Source organism: Notamacropus eugenii, chromosome 1, assembly GCF_028372415.1.
Source record: "Notamacropus eugenii isolate mMacEug1 chromosome 1, mMacEug1.pri_v2, whole genome shotgun sequence".
Classification (NCBI taxonomy): Eukaryota; Metazoa; Chordata; class Mammalia; order Diprotodontia; family Macropodidae; genus Notamacropus; species Notamacropus eugenii.
Genome location: NC_092872.1, coordinates 43,457,835 through 43,479,296, shown reverse-complemented (window position 1 = coordinate 43,479,296; position 21,462 = coordinate 43,457,835). Strand labels below are relative to the sequence as shown.

Here is a 21,462-nt window from a genome sequence, read left to right as displayed (position 1 = left end):
GCAGCAACAGTAGCAGCTTCAGGAGCTGATAGTAATGGCGTCAGACAAGTGGTCAGAAAGAAATTACAGGGAAACCTTTCCTGGCAATGGGCATTGATTGACAATTCTATTGTCCATTCACAGTTCTGGGTCACAGGTCCAATGTGGAGAGGAGCACTGAGGAACTGGTCACGAGGGAGCAGCAGCCCTAGTCACAGTTTCAAGGCAAAGAGAGCACTATTGCTTGTGGCTGCAGAAGATTAGGGGCCCTTCCTAGGTAAAGACCAGAGTATAGAACAGGACAGCAATACCCATACCTGTCTCAGAATCACATCACCTTGGAAGCACCAAAAACTTGCAAACTAACAGATTTAGTTCTGAAAACACCAGTATAAAAAAGCCTGAAGCTTGGGATAGTGCTCCCCACCCCTACATGAGCAGAGTCCAATTTTAACATAAATTTCAAAGTCAAGAAAGACTTGACTCATGTTGGAAAATGAGCAAAGAAAAAAAAGAATTTGTCCATAAAAAGCTACTGTGTGGCAGGAAAGCCCAACATGAAAACTCAGAAGACAATAATGTGAAAACATCTACAAAAAGAACCTCAAAGAAAAATGCTAATTGGACCTAAGCCTAATAAGAATTCCCGGAAGAGGTAAAGAAAGAGGTGAGTGGTAGAAGAAAAAAATGGGGGGGGGGGAGGGTGATAAAAGAAAATTATGAAAAGAAAACTAACAGTTTGGTAAAAGAGGCACAAAAAAATAATGAAGAAAATAGTGCCTTAAAAACAGAATTAGTTTAATGGTAAAAGAGATGCAAAAATTCACTGAAGAAAAAGAATTTAAAAAACAAAACTGGAGAAATGTAAAAAGCAGTAAAAAAAAAAAAAACCTCACAGAAGAAAAAAATTACAATTAAGTTAGTGGAAGCTAATGACACCATGACTCTTCAAGAAACAAAATTGAAAGAATAAAAAAAAAAGAAGAAAATGTGAAATATTTCATAAAAAACTGATCTGGAAAACAGATCATGGGGAAATCATTTAAGAATTATTGGACTACCTGAAAACACATCATATTTCAAGAAATTATCAAGGAAAACTATCCTGATATCTTAGATCCAGAGAGTAAAATAGAAATTGAAAGATCCACCAATCATCTCTTAAAATAGATACAAAAACTCCCAGGAATATTATAGCCAGATTCCAGAACTCTTGGGTCAAAGAAAGAATAGTTCAAGTAACCAGAAAGAAACAATTCAAATACTATGGATTCACAGTTTCCACATTAAAGAAGCAGAGGACTTGGAATATGATATTCCAGAAAGCAAAAGAGATCAGATTACAACCAAGGATTAATGTGCCAGCAAAAGTGAGCACACTCCTTCTGGGGAAAAATCAGAATATTTAATGAAAAAGAGGACTTTCAAATATTCCTGCTAAAAAAATCAGAGCTGAATGGAAAATCTGACATTCAAATATAAGACTCAAGAGAAGCATAAAAAGCTAAGCATGAAAGTATAATCATAAACATCTTAATAAAGTTAAATTGCCTATATTCCTATATGGGAAAATGATACATGTACATTCTAAGAACTTTATCATAATTAGGACAATTAAAAATAATTTACAAAGAGGGCATTTGTATTGGAATTATCTTCAAAAATAAGGAGTGAAAAAGAGGGATACACTAAGAGAAAGTGGAAGGGAGAGGTAGAATGGGGAAATTTTTCTGACATAAAGAAGCCACACAAGGAAGAGCTTTTACAGTGGAAGGGAAAACAGATTTGGTTGCAGGAAATGATTAAAACAAACTCTCATTAGAATTAATTCAAAGAGGCAAGAATACACACTCACACACATACACTTACACACACGTGAGTATAGAAATGTAACTTAGGGAAATAGAAAGGTAAGGAGATTAAAAAGGTGGGGATGATTAAAAGGAAGATGATTATGGGAGATAGGGGTTAGAAGCAAAATAAACTTTTTGAGGAAGGACTGGATGAAAAAGAGAAAGAAGAAGAAACAGTAGAAAAGGGGGAAAATACACAGTTGGTTGTTGTCCTTCATTTTTGAAGAGGACCAAAATGATATCACCATGATAAAGTGAAATTTCAGTGTGTCCAACTATGGCTAATCAGACCAATATGAGCTCGGATTGCTCTACCACAGATTGGGCACAGATAGTCCGTGTGAATATTTGGGCGGATACTCCAAATTTAGGCATCCTACATTTACTTTGTGCTGTCTCAATTCTGCTTTGCTCATAGAGCACAGCACCCTTTCTGATGTGGGAATGCCATGCTGAGCGGTCCTGTGCCAGTGTCTCCCATGTTGCACAGTCAAATCCAAAGTTCTTGAGAGAGACCTTGAGAGTGTCCTTGTATCATTTTTTCTGGCCACCATGTGATTGCTTGCCCCATGTGAGTTCTCCATAAAATAGTCTTTTTGGCAAATGTACATTTTGCATTCGAATAACATGGTCAGCCCATTGGAGTTGCACTCTCTGAAGCATCATTTGAATACTTGGCAGTTCAGCTAGAGCAAGGACTTCAGTGTCTGGTACCTTATCCTGCCAGGTGATCCTCAGAATCTTCCTAAGATAGTTCCAATGGAAGCAGTTCTGTTTCCTGGCATGGCACTGGTAGACTGTCCATGTTTCACAGGCATATAACAATGAGGTTAGCACAACAGCTCTGTAGACCTTAAGTTTGGTAGTCAGTCTAATACTTGTTCTCTCCTGAACTTTTTTTCAGAGCCTCTCAAACACTGAACTAGCTCTGGCAATGCATGCATCAACCTCATTGTCAATGTGTACATTCCTGGTAAGTACACTACCAAGGTAAGTGAACTTATCCATAGCATTCAAAACTTCTCCATTTGTTGTAACTGCTGGTTCCATGTATGAATGGTGTGCTAGTGGCTGATGAAGCACCTGTGTTTTCTTGGTATTCATTATTAGGTCAAAATCAGGACAGACAGCAGAGAATTGATCTGTAATTTGTTGCATATCAGCTTCAGAGGCTGCATTGAGTGCACAATCATCTGCAAACAGAAAATCATGCACCAGCACTCCCTCCACTTTGGTCTCTTGTAGCCTTTTCAAATTGAAGAACTTACCATCAGTATGGTAGTTGACCTTAATTCTGTGCTCATCCTCCTGGAAAGCATTTGACAACATGGTTGAAAACATCATGCTAAAAAGCATGAGAGCAAGCACACAGCCCTGTTTTACTCCATTGGTACCTAGGAAGGCACAAGAGCATTGTCCACTATCTAGAACCTGGGCAAACATGTCATCATGAAACTGACGTACAACATTGATGAACTTCTCTGGGCAACAAAATTTTGACATAATTTTCCATAAGCCCTCAAAACTAACAATGTCAAAGGTCTTGGTCAGATCTCCAAATGTTGTGTACAGATCTCTGTTCTGCTCCTGGCATTTCTCCTGGAGTTGTCAGGCAGCAAATCCCATATTGACTGTTCCTCGGCCCTTTCTGAAGCCACTTAGAAGTGGCCTGGCTCTCAGGTATACGACCATCTTCCAGGTGAAGGATCAACCTATTAAGGAGGACTCTAGCAAGAATTTTGCCAGCAATGACTAAGAGAGAGACCTCCCCTCTGACTGTCACAGGAAAATCTATTACCTTTATGGAGATGGACAATGGAGGCATCCTTGAACTCCTAGGGGATAACCTCCTCTTGACATATAACTTGGAAAATTTCAGTCAGCTTTTGTATAAGCAATGGTCCCCCTACCTTGTAAATCTCAGCTGGAATAGAATCAGCACCAGGTGCTTTTCCACAGGAAAGGAGCCTACTGGCCCTCAAAACCTCCTCTTCAGTTGGAAGTTCAGTGAAGGAGGGATTGACTTCAACCTGAGGTAAATGGTCAGTGGCCTCAGCATTGATTGATGATGGTCTGTTGAGAACACTATGGAAGTGTTTGACCCATCTCTCTAGGATCTTTTCTTTATCACTAATCAATGTGGCTCCATCAACACTGAGTAGCTGTGATGCACCATAGGGTTTTGGTCCATAAATAGCTTTCAGGGAATCATAAAAGCACTTTGGATTGTTACTATCAGCATAAAACTGAATTTCCTCTGCCTTCTTACTGAGCCAGGAATCCTGCATCTCTCTAAGCTTTGCTTGTGCTTTGCTTGTACTTTGATTCTGATGGAATTAAATGCTGCCTTCTTAGAGGTGGATGAACTATCCTGCTGGTACATCCTGGGGGTTCTCGTTTTTTGTTTAGCTGCTTCTGAATTTCCCCATCATTTTCATCAAACCATTCTTGATGTTTGCGAGCGTTCTGACCCAGATGAGCAAATGCAGTGCTGTACACCAAATCTCTGAAAGCTGTCTACTCCTTTTCTGCTCCACTCTTGCCAACTAAGTGTTGCCTCAACTTTCCCTCCAAGTTATCAACAAATTGTTCATGCTCAAAAAAGAGCTCTAAATTGTTGACGTTAATTATTTTGCCTTGGGGGCAGCACTTTTGATGAATGAGAATATTTAACTTAGAAAGGATAAGTTTATTATCAGTCCAGCACTCTGCACCATGCGTTGCCTTTGTCACTCTCACATCTGATCTGTCTCTTCTCCTTACAATCACATAGTCTATTAGATGCCAATGTTTGATGTGAGGGTGCATCCATGAAGTTTTATTGCATTTAGATAAATGGAAAACAGTATTGGTGATGAGAAGGTCATTAGATGCACAAGTCTTCAGTAGTAAATGACTATTGCTGTTCCTGTTTCCAACTCCGTTCCTCCCTAGGACTCCCTGCCAAATCTGGTAGTCTGAGTCTACTCTATCATTAAGTCACCCAGAATTATAAGCTTGTCCTCTTTTGGCACATTGATGATAAAAAAAGAGAGAGATGAAGAAGAAGCAGTAGAAAAGGGGATGGAGGAAAATACACAACTGAAAATGTAAATCTGATGAGCTCGCCCATAAATGGAAGCAGATAGCAGAATGAATTAGTAGCCAGAATCCAACAATATGTTGTTTACAAGAGACAGACTTGAAACAGAAAGACACACACAGAGTTAAAATAGAGGGCTGGAGCTGAATCCAATATGCTTCAGTAAAACTAAAAAAAGGCAGGAATAGCAATCATGATCTCAGACAAAGCAAAAGTAAAAACAGACCTAACTAAAAGGGATAATCAAGGAAATTACATTTTTCTAAAAGATACCATAAACAATGAAATAGTATTAAAAAAATTTTTTACAGCATTTCTCTAATTAAGGGCTTGTTTCTCTAATTAAGGGCTCCTTTCTCAAACATATATTGAATATAGAACTGAGTCAAATTTATAGAATAAGATCCATTCCCCAACTGATAAATGGTCAAATGATATGAACAGGCAGTTTTCTGATGAAGAAGTCAAAGCTATCTATAATCATATGGAAAAAATGCTCTAAATCACTATTCATTAGAGAAATGCAAGTTAAAACAACTTTAAGGTACCACCTCACAACTATAAGAAATGACAAATGATGGAGTGGATGAGGGGAAAATAGGCACATTGATGAATTATTGGTAGAATAGTGAACTAGTCCTACCATTTGGAAGTAGGCCTAAAGGGTTATAAAACTGTATATACCCTTTGAACTAGAGATTCTACTACTAGACCATATCGCAAAGGGATCATAGGAAAAGGAAAAGGATCTGCATATACAAAAAATATTTGTATCAGCTCTTGTGGCAGCAAAGAATTGTAAATCAAAGGGATGCTTATCAATTGGGGAGTGAATAAGTAAGTTGTGGCATATGATTGTGATGGAGTACTATTGTAGTATAAGAAATGACAAGGGGAATTTTTTTTTTAAATGGCAGAATTTATATGAACTGATATAAAGTAAGATCATCATGTACAGTAACAGCAATGTAATAGTGGTGATCAACTGAAAGACTTGACTATTTTGATCAATCCAATGATCAGTTCCAAAGAATTCATAATGAAAAAATGCTGTCCACCTCCTGAGAGAGATCTATTGAACTCTGAGTGCAAATTAAAGTATAATTTTCTTATTTTATTTTTCTTGCTTTTAAAAAATATGGCTAATATGGAAATATGTTTTCTACAATTTCACACATATAATTAATATCATATTGCTTGCCTTCTCAGTGGGTGAGGGAGATGTGGGAGGAGGAGAGAGAATTTAGAAATAAAAATTTAAAAAGAAAAGAATGTTTAATAAAAAAAAACAGAAGAGCAAAAGTGGGAAAGGTCTTGAAATTTAGAATGTTCAATCTGGAAGAGACCTAGAATTCAAGGCTCTGATTATCTGTAAGCAAGGCTCTTCACAACATAGGTTTGTATTGAATGGGCCCTTAAATCAGATTAGTTGAGCTGGAAGAAATCCTGGAACACAGAATGTTAGATTTGTAACATATTTCAGGGCACATTAAGTCTGACCCTCATATTTCACAGAAGATGAAAATGAAGCTGAAAAGGGAAAACCTGGCAGCCTGAGGTCACACCGCAAATAATTAAGAGAGTGGAGACTCAAACCCAGTTCTCTTTACTCTAAGTACAACCTTCGCTCCAAGCTGCTGGCAGGATCTCATGCTTTAAACTGCCTTCTCCCAATCCCTCTCCTGTCATGTACTCAGGTAATAACATTTTGATTTCCCTGGGGGAATGTGAAGGAAAAAAAAGCGGAGGACAATGAAAAATGGTAACTGCTCAATGCATTGACCCAATTGTGAGTTTTATCTTGGTGAAATTCAGATTTACTATTTATTCTAGAAAATCTAAGTACCTTCTCTGCGCAGTTATGTGAATATTACTGGGGCCATTTAGCAATAAAATGTGACTGACTTCATTATGGAAAATGGAGGAGAGAACATCTCATCTTAAATCAGAAGGAGGCTGACCAGACTGTACTGGCATAAAGACATGTAAATTCCCCTTCAACGGAGTGAGGAGCACTATATCGGGAAAAGTAACTTTGTTATTAAAATTCAAAATTGCTTTAAGTCCTTTTGTTTAGGCTGGTGCCAAAAGGTAATTTATGTGTAAAGCTGTAACAGGCCATATGGAACTTCCCATATGATTCCAGCGCTGCTGGCTGCTAACTCTCTGACTTCAAGGCTTTCCATCCCCAAAGAGAAACATACTTTCAGAGATTGCCTTGATTCTCTAGTTTGTTCCAACAGAGGGCAGTTACATGGAAGTCCATTTCTACTGAAAAGGAGTCGACTGAAAAAGCTGAGCTTCATTTAGCAAATGTTTCATAAAACAGAGCAAATGTGAATATGTATTTAAAAGCCAATTTCCAAAAAGATGACATTTTTGGTGGGAAGACTAGTCTCATCATTATTAATAAGGACAATAATTCACTTTTCTATAGGACACTGAGGTTTGAAAAGTGTTTGTTCACAATGAACTTATGAGGTAGGTAGGGTAAGAACGATTGTTTCCATCTTGCAAAGGAAACTGAGGCTCGGAAAAGTTATTTCCCTAGGGCTGTGCAACTAATATCGGAGCTGGGAATCTAATCCAAGTCTTTTGATTCTTTCCACTGTACCATGCTATGGATCCCTTTAAACTGTTCAATCATCCACCCAGTAAGCCAACAAGTCTTTATTAAATGCCTGCTTTGTACAAGACACCATGTTCAATGTTGATGGGAAGGGAACAGGTATCTAGTAAGTGCCTGCTATGTACCAGGCACTGTGCTAAGTACTTTACAAATATTGAGAGATAAAGCTTATCACATACTTTAAAATATTAGCAGAGGGCATATAATACAAATAAACCATAAATTACACAGTAATAACTGCAAAGAAGAATGGGATATGAAATCATGAGAGATGGAAAGTGTTATGTACAGCCAAGGAAGTAAAGATAATTTCCAATTTAACGGATGAAACAGCATTTGAACTGGTCTTTTAAGGGAGGGTAACATTTCAACAGGCTGAGATGGGTTTAGAGGAAGAAAGGTATGGGCAAGGGGGAAATATCCTGGCCATTGAGAACTATCAAAGGAGAGGAGAAAGAAAATGAGTAACGGGAAACTCTGTATAAATATACCAACATGTATACATACATACACACATGTGGAAAGACACTAAAATTAGGGAGAATGACTACCAAACATCTAAAAGATTACAAAGCTCTCCAAATAAATATTATAAAGCAAAGGAAGTTGAATCAATATCTGATGAAACACAGAACCTGATAGATTCCCAAGAGTGCATGGAAGCACCACCAGATGTTTTAGAACAGATCATGAGACAAATAAGAATTTTAAGAGAAGTCATAACAAAAGAAATGGCAGCATGTATGGCTTATACAGCAGAAATGATTAGCAGAAGATTAAAACCTTGGGCAGTTGCAAGTCTTTCTAGAGAAATGAAGTAGAAAACATTAGATGGAGGATACCAGTATTACTGAAGTGGAAGACAACCTCAAAGAAGGCAATAAGAAAGCAAAATGATCTCTATATAATGAAATGAATCACACAGAAATTCTGAATGAATTACATTCTATGGTTCTGAGTGAACTTTGCTGTCTTAGTGTTGGTGATATTTAAGAAATCACAAAAGATGGAAGATGACGACAGCAACTGGACTGATGCTGCTTCAATTGTCAAAATACAGGCCAATAAGCTCAACTCCAACTTCTCTCAAAATTCTACAACACTGATGTGAAAGCTTAGAAAGGGAAGGAATGGCCTCGTCAAGGGCAAGTTGTGACAAATTAACCTAATATCCTTATTTGACAGTACTGCTAAAGTGGTAGACTGGAAAATGACAGAGATATGGTATACTTGAAATTTGACAAAACATTTAACAATACTTCTCATAATTTTCTTATGGATAAGATAGAGCAGTGTGCACTATATGAAAGTAGTTAAATGAATTCCAAACCTCATGAATGACCAAACCCAAAGATAAATGGCTAGTGCCAACCTGGAATAAAATACCTACTGGAGTATTCAGCAAACTTGTTCTTGAACACATTTCATTTAACATTTTTATCAGTGAATTAAGTCATAATAGGTACAAATCTGTAAATACTCAAAACATTTGATAACATATGATCCCCAAAAGAGAGAAGATTAATTATAATAAAACATTCAATTGAGATCAATTGAAATTCACTGGATTCAAAAATCAAATATACACATACAGCACATGGGAGATGTGGCTACACAATATCTGAAGACAACCTATCAACTTTAATATAAGTTCAGTATAAATCTGACCTGAAAGTCACCCAAATCACTGTAATCTTAGGCTACATTAATGAAAATAAAATATCCAGAACAAGGGAGATGGCAGCTCTTTGTACTCTATTGGTCAGGCCACATTTGGACAGCACGGTCCAATTTTGGCTACCATGCTGAAGGAAGAACTTTGACAAACTGGAAAAAAAAAGAAAGGTGTCCAGATTAGTGGACCCAAAACCAAGAAATATATAAAAGAACAGTACATTTAATTTAGAAAAGACAAGATTTGAGAGAGAGGGAGATAATAGCCATATTTAGGTATTTAAATGATTATTAGATATAAAGGAAATTAGATCCCTTAACTTGAATCAGGAAAGCAAAATTGGGACCGGGGAGAAGTTATATACGAGGTGTCAAACTTTGACATGTTATTAAAAAATTAATAACAATTAGAGTTTTCTATGAGCATGATGACTTGTTTCAGTAGATAGTGAATTTCCAGACCCTGGAGATCCTCAAATGAAAAATTAATGAGCATGTATTGAGCATGTCCTTGAAGAGAATCATGCCTCAGGTAGAAGTGAAACTAGATGCCTTTTTGTTGTCCCTGTCCAATCCAGAGATTCTACAATCCTAATCCTCAAATTTTTGAGGAAGATATAGATTCTGGTCTTCATATTTTATTTTTCATCTTTGCTTAGACTACGGTATGCCCCCTTGGCCTCTCTTCCATCATTAACCTGGAGTCTGACTTAAAATACTTCCCATTCCCCAACCCTTGCTCTGCCTGAGATGTGCTAAGTGACTACTGCCAAACTATTTCAGTTCTTTCATATTTCCATTCAATACCCTGTTCCTGGAGAGCATGCTTCTTGCTCAGCTGTGTTGTCTATCTCCACTGCACTTATCACTGAGGTTTCTTTGCTCTCAGGCAATCTCATTAAACTGACTTTAATTACTTATGTGAAGGAGAAGAGGGAGGCTTCTCATGTGCCTCTCCAGAAGAGCCATCTTTATTGATTGGGTGGTGAGAGGATTTTGTCAGACAGAGGATTAGAAAAGGTTAGTTTGCTTAATTCCCTAACACTCTTCCTAGTGATAATTGGTTCCCAGGTGAACCGCCATCCCAAACACATGCTCATTGCTGTTTGTTTTCCTTCTCCAGTTGCATCTGAATTGAAGTTTATCACCGCTGAAAAATATGGCTTCCCAACATCTCCTCTGGTGGATAACAGAGTTGCCTAATCAGCTGCTGCAGCTGCTGCTGGTGCTACAAAGGTTGCTTACAATTCACATCACTACAGCAAGGTGATTTGCCATCATTTTGCTCACGACACTGCTCAGGTTCCTATCACTCATCCAGCTCTTCCCAGGGCCCACGGCTAGTCTCTGGGAGCAGTTTAGGATCTTAGGCAAGATGCCTTTCTTAAGTAGTTAGACAGGTTTCTATTTGTTATATGGAAAATAAGGGAGTTAGAATAGATTTCTAAGGTCCCATCCAACTTATAAAATCCTGCACTTTTTTAAAAAATTTAATTAATTTATCTGTTTTTTGTTTTCAACAATCACTTCCATAAGTTTTAAATTTTCTCCCCCTCCCTGAGATGGCATGAAATCTTGTATGCGTTCTACACATACATTCTTATTAAACACATTTTCATGTTAATCATGTTGCATGGAAGAATTCAAACGAATGGGAGAAAGCATGAGAAAAATAAAACATAACACAAGAGAAAATAGTCTGCTTCATTCTGCATTCTGATTCCACTGTTCTTTCTCTGGATGTGGATGGCAGTTTGCCTCGAGGGTCATTTGAGAATGTCTTAGGTCCTTGCATTGCTGTGAAAGGCTATGTCTACCAGAAACAGTCCTCACACTCTGCAGCTGTTACTGTGTATAATGTTCTCCTTGTTCTGATCTTTTCACTAAGCATCAGTTCATAAAGTCTTTCCAGGTTTTTCTGAAGTCCTGCTGTTCCTCATTTCTTATAGCATAATAGTATTCCGTTACAATCATCTACCACAACTTGTTCAGTCATTCCCCAATTGATGGGCATTCCCTCAATTTCCAGTTCTTGGACACCATAAAAAGAGCTGCTATAAATATTTTTGTACATGTTGGACCTTTTCCCATTTTATGATCTTTTTGGTGTACATACCTAGAAGCAATATTGCTGGGTCAAAGGGTATGCACATTTTATAGCCCTTTGGACATAGTTTCAAATTGGTCTCCAGAAGGGTTGAATCAGCTCACAGCTCAGCCAACAACGAATTAGTGTTCCAATTCTTCCACATTGTCTCCAACATTTATCCACTTCCTATTTTGCCATGTTAACCAATCTGATAGATGTGATGTGGTACCTCAGAATTGTTTTGATTTGCATCTCTCTAATCAATAGTGATTTAGAGTCTTTTTTCCATATGACTATAGATAGCTTTAATTTCTTCCCCTGAAAACTGCCTGTTCATATCCTTTGACCATTTATCAATTGGCAAATGACTTATGTTCTTATCAATGACTCAGTTCTCTACATATTTTAGAAATAAGGTCTTTATTAGAGATACTAGTTGTAAAAATTCTTTCCCATTTTTCTGGTTCCTTCCTAATCTTGGTTGCATTGGGTTTGTTTGTGTAAAACTTTTCAATTTAATGTAATCAAAATTATCCATTTTGCATTTCATAATGTTCTCTACCTCTTGTTTAATCATAAATTTCTCCATTCTCCATAAATCTGACAAATAAACTATCCCTTGCTCCCCTAATTTGTTTATAGTATCAGTCTTTATACATAGATTGTGTACCCATTTGGACTTTATAAAATCCTGCACTTTTAAGAGAGATTAGACTTACTTTTCTCAGTCCCATATTGCATCACTAGGAAAAAAGAGAGAACAGATGTTACGTGGAGGGGTTCTCAACAAGTATATGCTTCTGACTGTAGTGACCATTCCCCAAATCTTAAATCTTGGTCCATTCCCTCCTTTAGACTAAGAGTGCATCCAAAGTAGTGAGGCCTGAATGGCAAGAGAGTCTGAAAACTACATCACAGGAAAATGTGTTGAAAAGTATGGTGACTTCTATCCTGGAAAAGGGAAAATTTACAGGGATATAATTGCCACCTTCAAAAATATGAAGGATTATTATGTAGAACAACTTGGTCACTACCTGTGCAACTTTCAGCATAGTACTTCCCCTCTCTGGGCTGCCATTTTGTTAGATGTAAATGAGGGGTTTGGACTAGGAGATCTCTAAGGTCTTTTCCAACTTAAAAATCCTGTGCTACCAAGAGAGATTAGATTGATTTTGTTTGGTCCCATATTATACAATTAGGAGAGGGGGGGAAAAAGAATGAAAGCTATATGGAGGAGGTTTCCATGATCTATAATCTGCCACTGGAAAGACCAACCATATCTAGCATCACATAACTCAGAAGAGTCAATGTCAGAGTTGAGACTCAGACTCAGGCCCCCTAACTTTAAAATCAATGGTCTTTATACTGCACCCTCTGAAATCCAAACTTTTGGTTTAACCCTGTAGTTTTACCAAGTCGTTATGTGTGACCAAGAGCTCTGTTCTCATGTCACAACACCCTCCCTGCACCCTAAGCTCAATAGTAAACTATGTTTGCTTCACTGTACTTACATGTTTGATTATTTAGCTTACCAAGTGAAGCCACTGGCCCCCTGTCTTTGCTATCCATCAACAAGGCTTGCATTCTGCCAATACTCACCCATAACTGGCTATGTACTCTACCTAACCCCAGTAGGGAAGGGAAGAGAAGGGAATAAGTATTTACATAGAGCCTCTGTACCAGATACTGCACTAATTGCTCATTTACAAACATTACTTAATTCTGTCCTCACAACAACCCTGTGAGATAGGTGCTATCATTTTCTCCTTTTTACAGTTGAGGAAACTGAGGAGAGATTAAGTGTCTTGCCCAAGATCTCATGGCCAGTAAGGGCCTGAGGCTGGATTTGAGCTCACATCTTTCTTACTCCTGCTCCAGTACTCTCCACTGTACCACCAGCTTCCTCAGTAACTGGTCAGGGGAGACTAGTACCTGCTCAGAAGAAACTTTAAGCTCTCTGTTATTCTCCAGGGGCTAGCCATTTTTCTCTGCCTATGCCTCTCTTCATGCTGCATCTTCAATGGAATATATTCATGGGAGTATGGTATAAAGGTCAGCCAGCTGGTTAATAAACCTTTGTTAAGTCAGGCACTGTGCTTACCACTAAGGCAGCTACACAAGCTTGTGTTGAGAACATACAATGCTCTATTCATACTGTTAGAATCAAAAGGAATAAAGTAAAATGTATTAGAACAATGAGCATAACCAGGGCACCCTTTAACTCACCTATGGACCCAAAGTCCCAAGAATACATTATAGGGACCCTCACTCAAACCACTCCATTAGCTATGCCCAGTAGGTCCTGGCAAACATTCTCCAACTGATTTAGAGACAAGATCTACCAAATGCAGGGCGTGGAGGAGAGAAGGGGGCGTTGCTTGAGCTTTGAGGCATCATTTTCCTCCACTAGTCACTTTTTCTTGTGCTTAACACACCATTCCTGCCTGGGAACTCTAATCCTGATCTCAGGGGGCATCTTGGAACTGCTGCTAAATGGCTGGCTTGGTCAGGTTCTGATCAATCCTTCCCTACCTCTATTGCTGGTAGAGTCTAGGACAATCTGAAGCACATAAAGATTCTTCCATCCACTACTCTTACTTAACCTTGAGGCATCACACCTTAAAAATTTGCCTGATCTCATCCTATGTCATTTCCACTCCAGCTACTCTTGAGTCCTTTTCCCTTTGCCTTGGCTTTGTGGATGGGGCTCAAATCAGGCTCAGAGACAATGTTTTGTCTTCTGGGACACAGGGATATACTAGCGAATGCTTAACAAGAGCTCTCTGGGAGGAAAAAGAGCATATGTAACACACTTCAGTTAAATCTGCATTATTAATATTTTCTCCATCACTTACTTAGCTATAGATAATCAACAAAACAATATAACAAGTCCTTATTTGTATCATTTGCTAACTTCCTGAAATGTAAATGTTCTCACTGAAAATTTAACAATCTGTTCCCAGGAACCTCTACAAGATGTCTCCAGAACCCCTTGAGTTAACTCCTACTATGCTCACACTCATTACTCCTTCCCTTTTTTAGAAAAAAAAAAAAGCCATTCCCTCCTTACTCCTTTCTTCCTTTACCTCAGGGTCTGGAGCTATCAGTTCAGCAGACATGGAGGTATATGAGAAAATTTGTGGCTTGGAAATCCAATGGTACCCCAATCCCTTAACATGTAGGCTTGCCACGGCTAGAGAATGTATTTGTCAATGTCAGCATGGGGAAGGACAGTTCACCCTGTTGAGATGTGCTCTTTCCCATGACATAATTTTTATATGCATGATCTAATGTAATATGTACTAATATACATGACAAAATCACTGTTTCTATCATTCTGAAATTTTGGGAACCCTGGCAACGCACGTGTGTAGTAAGGGGTATGGGAAGTGGATAGGTTAGGATTTGGAATCAAGTAGTAAAATAATCATAAACCAGAATCAAGCATGACTTATGTCTATTAACAACATGGGGCAAAATATTACCTCGGGAATTCTCAAGCAACTGTTGTTATTTTTCAATCCCTTCCCAACCCCCACCAAACATGAGAGAATTGAACTTACCTCACTTATTTGTCTGTTTATTTATTTATTTAACTTAATTAACATTTTTGATTTTTATGAGGGGGGAAATAGCTTCTATTGTTTAACATTATTACTTCACATTCTACCTTGCCATGACCCCCGTGGATGAAATCAATAGAAAATCTCAAGGTTGATTTAGCCAATCAAGAATTAAAAATGGTTTGGGGCTAAACTAGTTAGCTACACATGCATTCTCTATAGTATTCATACCTTTTATAGGTAATTCCTAAGAGATGACCTGGGAAGCACACAATAACATCCACCAGTCAAGACCAAGGCATTTACACCTATTAACACTTAGATCCCAGGTCTGCATCACTTAATGCTACTCAGACTAATGTCATTTCAAAACATCATTAAGTGCAAGGCCATCAAATCCTTCTGTGTTGTTGTGCAGGCAATTACTGGGAATCTGTCAGGATCTACTCAGCTGAGTCCTACTGATTCAATACCTAATTATATCAAGTTTCCATAAAGACTAAATAGAGTTTTAATGGTACCATTTTGGCCACCTAGGTATAGAGCCCCAATTTCTAACATTTTTTCATAGATAACTAAAACTACCTTCACATCCCTCACCCTTCATTTTATGGATGAGGAAATGGAACCCCAGATAAGATTAGTTCTTTGTCTACAGCAGTATAGGCACTAAGAAGAAGAGTTAGGATCAAAATGAAAATTTTCTGATTCTAAATCCATCACTACAATTCCTATGTGCGTCTTGCAGATGGCAGAGCAAGTTGTGCAGAGAGAAAAACCAAGAGGAGCTGGAGGATACTAGATCTTGGGATGGGGGAGAGGGAAGGGGAAGAAGAGCCATCCCTAATGGGCAAAAGAGCTGAAAGTATGTTACCAGAGTTTACTAAACAAATTGAACTATCATTAACAAATTCACATCTTTGCCAATTTGCATTTTAAGTCAACTGCTAATGTCAGAGGAAGGTATCAGCAAGATAACATTTCCAGGCTCATCATTCTAAACAGAAACACTCTTCAAAATGAAATGAAAGTGGAGGGAAGTGTTTGGTTTCTCAGTTGTTGGGTTTTTGTTTTGTTTTTTTTCTTTCCCCCCTAACAAAACTTTCACATTCGTGGACACTTAGGGGATTTGTAGCATCTTCTCTGAAAAGGCACTAGAGTCTTTCACTACCTAATCCAAGGATCTTTATTGTATGTGCTGCCTTCACCTTAGGGTTCAAGCACACTATAGTGTGTTTTATGTGGGACTAGGCTTTAGACCTATGAGTGGAACACTGGGTAAGAAGAGCCCAAGGCTTCATTTTTTAAATGATTATTTGGGGAGGGGTAGTTCGGCAAGTAGCAGCAGAAAATACATCAGGAAAAACAGAGTTGTTTTTGTTGCTGTTATTAAATGAAGTACAAGCAATTCATTATTAATGATGACAATTATTATATTATCTGTTGTTTTATCTATTTTGTTAAGTATGTCCCAATTACAGTTTATCTGGTTCAGGAATGTTGCAGGCTGCCTTGTGTGTTTGACAACTCTGATGTAGAATGTGGTTCTTGAGCTACATCTAGAAGGGCAGGAGGGATTCCTTGAGGCAGCCATGAAGAGGGAGTGTATTCCAGGCATAAGTAATGGCTTGTACAAAGGCAAAGAGACAAGGGAAGGAGCACTGTGTATGAGGAACACAGAGCCCTCTTTGGTTTTATCACAGAGCACAAGCAGAGGAGTGATGTACAAGGAGGCTGGAAAGATAGATTGGTTTGTCTATACAGCATGACTATAGTGAAAACATATTCAATAGGAAAGTATGTGTAGATCCTGTATAGAATTATATGCTGTCTTGGGGAGGGAGGGGGGTGGTGGAGGGTAGGTGGGGGAGGGATCTAAGTTTTATGGTAGTGATTGTAGAACATTAAAAATAAAAAAAATTCTTTGAAAAAAAAAGATAGATTGGGAGCTAGTTATGAAGGGCTTTAAAAGTTAAGCAGAGAAAGTTATGTTTTATCCTAAAGGCAACAGGGAATCTCCTGGAGTTTACTGAAGAGAGGAGTGACATAGATCTGTGTTTAAGGAAAGCCACCTTGACCTCCATGTGTAGGATGGATTAGACTAGTGAGAAACTTACAGACGGAAGACCAGTTAAGGACTGGGCAATTAGGTGATGTATTGGATAGAGTGCCAGGCCTAGAGTCAGGAAAAATCATCTTCTTGAGTTCAAATCTGGCCACAGACACTTACAAGCTGTGTGACCCTAGGCAAGTCACTTAACCCTGTTTGCCTCAGTTTCCTCATCTGTAAAATGAACTGGAAAAGGGAATGGCAAACCACTCCAGTATCTTTGCCAAGAAAACCCCAAATAGGATCACAAAGAGTCAGGCACAAAATAAATGACTGAATAACAACAAAGAGAGAGCTTCACGGACTCCATTGACTCACCAGGAAAGTCATTTAACATTTCTTTAATAAGTAACATTAGTGGTGTAGTACAGAGGCGCCAAACTTGAATCCCATGGACCATAAAGAGGCTTAAGAAATTGTTGCCAAATAAAATTAATATATAATTTGGAAATGTTTAATAAAATTTAATTAATAAATTAATAAAATTAACAAAATTTAATTAATAAATTAAAAGTAATAAAAAGTACAAATCAACATAGAGAATGTTAATGGGGGGGGGGAGGGAGGGTGGTTGTTAGTTGACCATAGGGATCTATGTCTATTTGGTCTTAGCATTTCTAGCGTAATTCATGAGAAAAGTAACTTGAGTAAGAAATATGGACACCCTTTACTCCTAGAAATAGACTAATATCAAGATTCCATATTTACCCTTGAAACTTTTCATCATACTCACTGGGAAGGAGAAATAAAACTAGATTTCATTGGCTAGGTTTTGGCCTTGACAAGTCCTTTCCCCTTCCTAAAGATCAGCTTTTGTCCTTCTCTGTCTCCATGGCGTAGGACAGTTCCTACACTGTAGTAGGTGCTCAATAAACGTTTATTGACTGGATGACAGCTCAGGTATTTCACCCTATAGGAGGCCTATGACATGAATGCATTTACATTTTAAGCCTTTACATCTTCTTACCCACCTACACTCTAGACCCAGCAATGACTAGATCATGGAGCCATGCAGGGAAAAAAGAAGCTTTCTAAGGTTGGGGAAATTGTAACAGCTGGAAAGATGCTTCCACACATTTTATTCCTGGCAGAGTACATAAGGTGAGTGGGGAGGTGGTTGAGATCTATAAGAAGTCTACTCAAAAAAAAAATTCCAAATATTGCAAAACCTGAGACTGCATTTCTTTTGTTTGTTTTATTTTTAAATTAAATATCCTGCTGGGGGAGTTAAACCTCATTCCCACTTAGAAGGAATATCTTTAATCAGATAATGAGATCAACATCAAACAGTGCTGGTGACTTCCCAGAGAATGGAAGCTTGGATGAGGTTAAGGAAGAAAGGAGAAATAATTTTAGGTTTTGGACTAAGAGGAGAGGTCTGAGTGGGGCCAGGCTATAGCTAGCCAACGAGGTTAAGGATATTGGGAACAGGGGAGAGGAGGTTACAAAGTGGGAGAGAGGTTCATTATGTGGTTGGAGAGGTACAGTCATACTCTTCTTCCGAATCTTAGTAGGAGCAAGTATGGAATTTGGCAAAACTTGCAAATTGATAAACAGGTGCAGAATGATGAAGTTTCATGGCTCCAGAGCCCAAGTGGCCACTGTGCACAAAAAGCATGGTCTTTTTTTTTTGAAGCTGCGCCTCTTTTATCATTCTGTCTAGGACCCTGATGGTGGCTGGAGAATGGCAATAAAAACTGCAAAGGGTAGACAGTTAATACCTAAGTTCTCAGGACTGATTGGAAAGGCTATAAACACTAATTACCCCAATTCAACCTAACCTCCCTAAACCAGACAAAACCAATTTGCCTAAATGAGATGAGGAGGAGGAGGAGGAGAAGAAGGAGAATGTAAAGTGTAAACAAACATGTACCCTCAGATCTTTCCCTTCTAGAAATCCCTATTCAGTGCAGTATTTAGAAGCACATTTTCTGGAAGGAAGCCACTACATTTAACATGAATATTTTCCCTCCAACTAGTTTATTAGTTCACCAATGGACAGTGGGATTATGAGAAAAGGAAGGAAGAGAAGACAGGTAACAGACTTGTAGTTTCACGTGCAATCATCCTTTTAAAATTATACTATGTTAAGGAAAGGCTTGTTTTATTCTATAAATTTTTAAAACATACCCTCAGAGAAACAGAGGACAAACAAGATAGCATGGTCTTACATAGATACATATGAATGTATGTGGCTATATATGAGTATTATAAATATCTAAGTGTATGTATGTGTATTTGTATGTGTGTATGTATGAATATGTGTGTATGTATATATGTATATGTGTGTGCATGTATGTATGTGTGAATCCACACTTAACTGTAGCCTTCATGGGGGAGGGAGTAAGAAGGGGAGAAAAAAAGAAAAAAGTAAAAAGTGCACAGCAGAGAAGAAAAGAAAGCTTACAAGGAAGCCAAGAAAGATGGACAGCTCTGAATACAACGTGTAGTCCTTATTATATAGGCTTTCTTGAAATAGAAATTTACTGCTGTATATTTTGACTCCTCGCTTACATTTTTCTGTGCACATGGCAATGCTTTTTTTTCTTTCCTTGTTTTATATTGAAGTTTATAATAAGTTTCTTTTTTTCTTATGTATTTAAGTTTCAATATTTAAGTTTAAAATAAATAAATAAAGAGAAGACTCAAATTAAAGAAAAAACAGTGAAAAAAGGAGGCAAGTTTTCTGGAGACAGGAACTCTGCCCAAGGAAAACAAGCTCTGTGGGTCATTGCTATAGGGAGTGAGAGTCATATAACTTTGTTACTGGAAAGAACCAGAGGATATATAAAATTATTTGGTCAGCCAAAATTTCTGAGATGCCTTCTATGTTCCAGAAAATATACTACATGATGAGGAAGCAAAGAGAGAAATGAAAGAGTCTGTGCCCTCAAGATAATATTCCAGATGGCAGAGAAAAGGCAGTGACTCACCTGAGCTCTCCCCAACACCCTTCTGAATACCTTTAAATAATGCCATAAAACAATTCCTGAAGCAGCAGAAGCCACAAAAGGACAGGATGAAATAATTTTCCAGTCAAAGAAAATTTAGGTCAGCAGGAAAGGTCTACCATACCAGGCTGAGAGTGGAGCACAGTCCAATACAGGCTTTGCCAATGCACACCAGTCCCCAAAAAACCAGGAGCAGGCTGTAGGAGTCATTGAATCAGCAGTGGCAACAGTTGCTTCTGGAGTTCTCAGCCCATAGATGGTAAGATGATCAGAAGGAGATTACAGAAGTCACTTTGCTGGCTGTCAGGGTAGGACTATAGTCCTGGGTGGTAGTCCCAGAGAAAGGGGGTATACTAACACACTAGAACCTATGGCTACAATTCCAGGGCAGAAAAGAGTGCTTGTGATCTAGACCCAGATACATCCAAACAAATGCAAAAGTTCAGAAAAATGCAGATCTAAGTGAGAAGTACCAAAGTTTCTTTTGACAAGTTAAAGATGAATGTTTGTCAGGAGGTAGACTTACTTGGAGCTAGTCACTGTAATTTGTTATCCCACTCACTCATTACCTACCAGAGAATATTGCTTGGCTTCTTGGAGAAAACAGCTCAAATGAGAATACACAGCTCAAACCAGAATCCATGAGGAATTTACAGGTTTCCATCCCTATGATGCACTAAAACAACACAAGAACTTTCCAGGTAAACTTTCTCAAGAACACTAAGAGGACAAAGTAGAAAATAATCTTCTTATAACTAATCTTGATAAGCTGATTTCGTTGGATGAGGAAAAAAGTGAATAAAGAAGTGAAAAGCAACAGAAAGTCACAAAGAAAACCATTTCTAAATGAGCTAGTTTGAAGCACCTCAGTTTACTGAACCTGAAATGTGGCAAATGATCTTCTTCTAGATTCCCTGGATGGAGAGGATTTTGAGAGGGAATTCTCATTTGTGAACAACCTACTGAGTCTTAGCTCCTCAGGTCCTCGAGAATTTAACCAAGAATGCCAAAATGTCTGTGGGAGCCCCAGTACCACTCTCTCTGCCCAACTCTGCTTCAGGAACAGAGTCTCTTGCTAAGTTATCAGGATTTCTCCTTCACAATTCTTTGACCTGAGCCACCATCCTGTTGGAAATTTCAGTAGCTGGACAGAGAGAATCAATATTTTCTCTTTCCCACAGATTCTGATAACCAGGTTGTGTCTTCACAGAGTCAACTAAAGAAACTGTCAATATCTCCAGAAGGTGGAAGTAATCAAGATATGTCACTCTGGTTTAACGTCTTTGCAGATCTGAATCCCTTTTCAAATTGAGATGCCATCAAACATTCAGATGATGAACTCCTTAATGCTTGACTAGAATTACTAAGTAAATAATTAAGTAGATAATTATAATGTCATGTCAATGGCCTTGAGATATCAAATTTTGTAATATATTGCCTTTGTGGGAAGGAGCTCAGATGGTAATTCAGACACAAGCAGTCAAATATTTGATGTCTGGATATATAGTAAAAAATCATGTTGAAAACAAAAA

At 38.2% G+C, this 21,462-nt stretch overlaps 1 protein-coding gene and 1 pseudogene across 1 annotated transcript in view; one reads left to right on the top strand and one right to left on the bottom strand.

The window, feature by feature from the left end:
* Positions 1 to 21,462, bottom strand: part of HS3ST4 (heparan sulfate-glucosamine 3-sulfotransferase 4) — a 456,023-nt gene that overhangs the window by 195,795 nt on the left and 238,766 nt on the right. The window lies entirely within an intron of this gene.
* LOC140528939 (islet cell autoantigen 1-like protein pseudogene) lies at positions 17,989 to 21,284 on the top strand (annotated as a pseudogene).